This window comes from Pinus tabuliformis, chromosome Q, assembly GCF_031772625.1.
Source record: "Pinus tabuliformis cultivar Carrire ecotype Pingquan chromosome Q, CPIR1, whole genome shotgun sequence".
Classification (NCBI taxonomy): Eukaryota; Viridiplantae; Streptophyta; class Pinopsida; order Pinales; family Pinaceae; genus Pinus; species Pinus tabuliformis.
The window spans coordinates 1,001,003,819-1,001,009,784 of record NC_142296.1 but is presented as its reverse complement, the minus strand read 5'-3'; positions in this window follow the sequence as shown (position 1 = coordinate 1,001,009,784).

The following is a 5,966-nucleotide window of genomic DNA, read 5'->3' as shown; positions in this document are numbered from 1 at the left end:
CATGTAAGGGACATTTTGTCCAAAGTTCCCTACAATCAAACAAGAGAAGGAGTAAGTTCCTGAATTTGATGAAAATCTGGCGAAAAATCATCAAAAAACTCATGCAAAATCAGCTTTTTTAGGCCCAGCGCAGGCAGAGAGTCTTTCCCCTGCTCTGGAACTCAGTCTGCCTTAAGGCTGCCTGAAATACAGTGCAGATTTCGAAAGGGGAACCTGCGCTGATGCCAGGGCGCCCTAATGAAACCCCTGGGGCCCAGAAACTCTGAAAAACATGCATGAAACTGAAAAAGGAAACCATGAAAGTAAAGGGCTAAGGTTTAGCTCCTACCTGGTCCAAACGGCGCCGAAAATTGTCCACAGAATCTCCCGGAATCAGCTGGTGAAAATCAAGGAAGAAGAGGCACCTCCAAAGCTCCAACAAGCAAAATGCAAATGAAATGGTAAATGAGAGGTAAAAACCCCTTTTTATGACTTTTTACACAGTTTAAAGTTAAATATTAGGGTTATAATCTCGTTTTCATGCAAATATTGTTCATTTCTAACAAAATTTGTTGCAGCAATTGAAGATGAAGTACTACATTTGAAAAGAGAAAAGCTAGTAAAAGTAAAAAAAAAAATTAAATTTGACCATGAATCGAGCAGTTTTACCACGGAATTTATGCTCGTTAAAAAATAGAAAAGTGTGAGCAGAGTTTTTTTCCGCCAAAGTTCAAGCTCATTAAAAAATGAACCTATCTCGGTAAATAGCCATTGCGATCGCAAATTTATAAGCCTTAAAAGCCTTGGTCGTGTTTTCATCCATCACCTCCATTTCATTTGGCCGATCGTTCACCCCCATATGTGTGTTTACCTATTTCGAGGAACAGCTGCGAAGAGTGATTTCACCTAGCCATCCTTGTAACACTACCGTGATTGGAAAATTCCAATTTGTACCTGGAATCAGTTGCTATCCCTGTTTATCACTCGTTCCTCAAAAGACGAGTCTTCTTTGAGCTCTTTTCACTGACTCGTAAAATATGAAAAGTTTGCCGAGTTTTTGGCCTTCTAGCTCGTTAAACGACCGAAAGCTATCCCTCCTCTAGATTTTAATCTTTTTGGACCTGAGGGATTATTGCACAAAAAGATCGAGCGCTTGACTTGTTCGGCTCGTAAAAGTACCGAACAGCCATCCCTTCTGTATTGTTTTATACTTTTTCGGACTTAAGGGATTAGATGACGAAAAAGGAATTATGGAGTTAACTTTCTGTACCTTTTCAGACTCTCTAAACATGAAAAGGACCGAGTTTTCTTTGTCGTTAGACTCGTTAAAATGATTAAATAGCGACAAACTTGTCTTTAGGCGAGAACGAGTTTCCCTATCGCTAGGCTCGTTAAATCATAGCGATAGGCTTGCCCGAAGGGCAGGTTATAGAACAACCATATGTTATCCTCCTCAAGCTTGACAAAAATAAAGAGGTACTGGTCAGAAATGACTGGGGAAAAATTGGGAGAACATTCAAGATTTAATGGTAGCAAGTCACTCTTGAACATGACACTTTTCCTCCGTATCACATCGGGTTGGGTTGTTTTCATTCACCGGTCTCATCACCATGGTCCTCGCCACACCATCCACATTTGGGGTAATGCTACCGATCCATCGCATCAGTGTCGTTATATGTTCAAGAGGGGTCATTCTGAAAGTGTCAACCGTGTCCCATCCACTGCCACACATTATCCTTCATCCATTCATGATCGCCACCCTGAATCATATGTCACAGTTTGTTTTCACCTCCACTAAAGTCATTAGCTCCGTTCCGTGTCATTGATGTGGGATTCATTAAGGCCCTCCTTTGACGGATCGCTTCTTGTCGACTTCAGCTCATTATCCAAGAAGTTGATCTAGGAACACCCCCATCAGTACTTTGAAGCTTGCATGCCTCAATGGCAAGTTTCTCACTTCCGGCGACAGGTATACATCAATGACCTTCGACCAGAAGATTTTGCGTGGCGTTCGACGCCAAGTCCTTTATTCACGCCACGTGAATTGTACTGCAGTACCTTGAGGGTCATCGTCATTATTGGTGATTCCTCTCGCGCTTGTTAACGGTTTTCATTATTGACCGGTAATCAAGCGATGTCTTTCCATGTTCGACTTCAGCGCAATTCTCACATGGATCGATTTGTACTTAGAGTGAAGATCGAACGAGTTTGAAGACCCCGGATCTAGTTTCATCCATCCAGGCTGCGATGTATATTCAGGAAATATAAAAGCATTTGCCATGTACATCATTGCAGCAGATGATCATCCTACTCAAAGGATGATAATTTCAGCAGAAAATTATCAGTCTATCTTCAGACGATCGTCTGTCATATGTACCAAAATGTATTTATAAAAAAGCTGAGCATGGGAATGCCCGCCTCAGCTAGATCATGAGAATAATGATGAATGAAAAATAATGTATTGTATTGTATTGTATTACAGGGCACTCTCCTCAGCACTGGAACGAACTTCGGATCCTCTAGATAAAGCATTTCACCCGATAAACGGCCTCATACATTAGGGGGCAACTGTTATAGACATTTTTGTGCCTCGCGTCATGGAGCATGGAATGTCAATAATTACAGGGGTCCTCAGTCCCTAAACATGTTGTTCTTACCCCTAAAAGAACAAGGTCATCAAACAACAGCACTTCCAATCAGTTCTCCACCTGAAAACACTTCAAAACAGGCTTATTTTGGATCATGTCAGCTGCTTAACTGAGCTTCTGCGCTGGAATGCAACTGTCCCACTCTGTACCTGCGCTGGAAGTCAAAAGTAATGAAGGCTACCTGCGCTGGGCGAGATTGGCCAAGTGGCACAGTCATCCTGCAAGGTGTCAATTGCCCAGGAAGCTTCCAAAATGACACTTGGTTCATGAGATTCGCCCTGTGATGAGTAAGAGGTACTTGATCACCATGTGTAAGCAAGGATCTCCAAGTGGACACACGAACTGAAGATTAACTGAAGATGGAGAGGACACTAGTCAGCTATATGCCAGCCTCCAGCTGACTCATCCTTTCCTCTTCCCTCCTATATATAGAGCTCTTCTATGAGGTCTAGGGAGGCTGGAATTTTGTGTAAAGCAAGGAGGTGCTGTTGGATTACAGTTAGAGCTATTGGGTGATTGTTTTACTAGAGGTGAAGAGGAGAGTTCTTGCTGCTGGGGAGGTGCTACTGGATTGGAGCCATCATTGGTTGTAACCTTCTCAGAACCCTGTTACTTCTATCAATAAAGTTTTGCATGTTCTCCTATATACTTGTATTGCATTGATGTATTGTATTTACATGTATATTTGATTCACTCTAATCCATGCATCAGTTATGAGTACATGTATCTTGTAGTTTCCTCTCTTGTTTTGTGCAGGATCTGTGTGTAGCTGGACCGGCAAAGAGAGCAAGGAGCTGGGAACAAGAGACAAAGAGAGAGGATCAAGATCGACCAAGCGAAGGATACCAGGTTGGTTGATCATTTCTTCCCCCTCTCTGTACTTTCATAAAGGAAAACATCAAAGCTTTACTTTCAGTTGTTGCTAAAGACTGTCACCTTTAGAGTAGGGATAGGGTCATCCGCATCGGATACTTTTCCCCACAACAATATTGCTAAGGTCTCCCAAGAAATATATGACACACATCCATGGGCATCACATCACATACAATTTTATCCTTATATTTTCCCAACTGCAACTCCACTTCACATTGTTCATTCACGAACAACTGATGTCCCTTTTGTAAACATGACATCTTGTAAGGTGTTGGATGTCTCATTGTCTTCAGCTTCAATTTCTCCACCACTTCTATAGAGACCAAATTATCAATGCTGCCACTATCAATGATCATCTGACAGCATTTCCCTTGAACCTTACACACTGTTCTGAACAAAGTCTTTCTTTGTGATGGTTCAACTATCTCCTTTGCTGGCTTGAGCAAAACTTTATTGACTACCAAAGATTCTCCTCTCTCTGGTACATTTTCTTCTTCTGTCACTGCTGCTGCTTCTTCCTCAACTTGAGCAACAATTGCATTCCTCTGACTTGTTCCTACATTCTCTGGGCACTCAAAAGCTCTATGTCCCAGTTTGTTACACCTGTAACATCTTAATTCTCTTCCTCTGCCTCTGCCTCCTCTTCCTCTAGAAAAACTCCCTCTGCCACCTGCATCACCTCCTATGGTTGCATGCTGGTTTGAGCTGCTGCTAGCTCCATATTTAGGTGTTGTAGATCTTCCTCTACCACCTTGACTTCCTTTTCCTCGAAAAGTACCTCTTCCTCTGGCAGACTGCTTCCTCATGAGTTTTTCTTCAGCTTTCAGTACCATCTGATAAGCTTCTTCTACTATTTTAGGAGACAGTATACTTATCTCATCTTGAATGTCCATCCTAAGACCATTCACATATCTAGCCACCTTCTCATCTATATCCTAAGTTTGTCCAGCTCTTATACTTACCTTATAGAATTCCTCTGTATATTCCCTCACTATCATAGACCTCTGTCTAAGATTCTGCATCTGTCTGAACAAGGTTTGCTGATAATTACTTGGTAGAAACTTACCTCTTAGCTTTGCTACCATCCTATTCCAATTTCTGATTGGTTGCTTGCCAAGACTCTTTCTTTCTGCCTGCACTCCATCCCACCAAAGTGTTGCATGTCCTTTTAGCTTGGTGACAGCAAACTTTACTTTCTTCTCATCTTTTGTTTCTTCATAATCAAAGAATTTCTCCATGCCATTAATCCAATCTATCAATTCTTCTGGATTCAATCCTCCTTCATATATTGAAACCTCAGTTTTTGACCTAGCTGTGGATCTCAACACTGATTGGAAGAATCTCATCTCAACAGTAACCGCTACAATTTCCTCCTCTGTTTCAACCTCACGCTTACTAACATCTCCATCATCTATATTTCTCCCTGCTGTTAATGCTTCTAATCTAGCCTGCATCTGTTGCATAGCTTCCATCACCTTAGCATTTGCAACTGGTCGTCCTCTTCTACCACGTCTTCATCCTCTTCCAACTCTAAAATCCTTATTGGACTTCCTTCTCTTGCTTCTGAGATTCAATTCAGTGTCAACAGGTTGCTCTGATACCACTAATGATGGCAGTCTGGGTGCAGGCAGGAATGTTAATCTCCCAAACTGTGAGATTATATCTTCTACTTTCGTTTCCGGGTGTAATATCTCGTTCAATGGACTCTCTATCATCCACCGATAACCTTTAGAGCTTCACTAAGTTAGCGGGCTTCCAAAAATTGTCGAGTTTCACTAAACTATCACCATATCGGACCCGACAGCAATACAAACCTTAGTTTAATAAAATTTGAGGTCCGTTTTTTTTTTAAAACCCGAAACCACACGAATTAATCGATTTTCTTTATAAATCGGGATCGCAACCCTTTAGCGGAAATACATAGAATTACACGAAAAACAACGCGCCAACACAAAAGGCCGGATTTAAAATATTATATACTCACGTTTATAATTGTCGTCAGCTCTTTCTACATCGTTGATATTATCCAAGATCCAATGGTCACAACAATCCCCGACCTCGAACCTGCTCCACCTCTGTCAACCATTGATCTCACATCAATAGATCTAACGGGCCACACGCATATCGGCCGGCTAACCTGCGCACTGGAAACAAGCCTGATAAGTGGATTCTCTCTCTCTCCTCTCCGCTACATGGCACAATATGTATGGAATCGGAGCCGAAAGGGAAATACTGCTTACGTTCTTTCGTCCGCCCGAAATCCTCCCGCGGTTTCTTCAAACCTCTTCAACTTGTTAACTATTGGTTAACCTCCACACCGAACACCATTGATCTACCTCACCTTTGTCTGTGGTCTTGCTCCACAATCTCGACCTTCCGCTTAATATACTCATGGTTTACGATAAACTCAATTAAAAATAAAACCACGAAATTTACCACAAACAACACAATTCCATCCAATTTCAC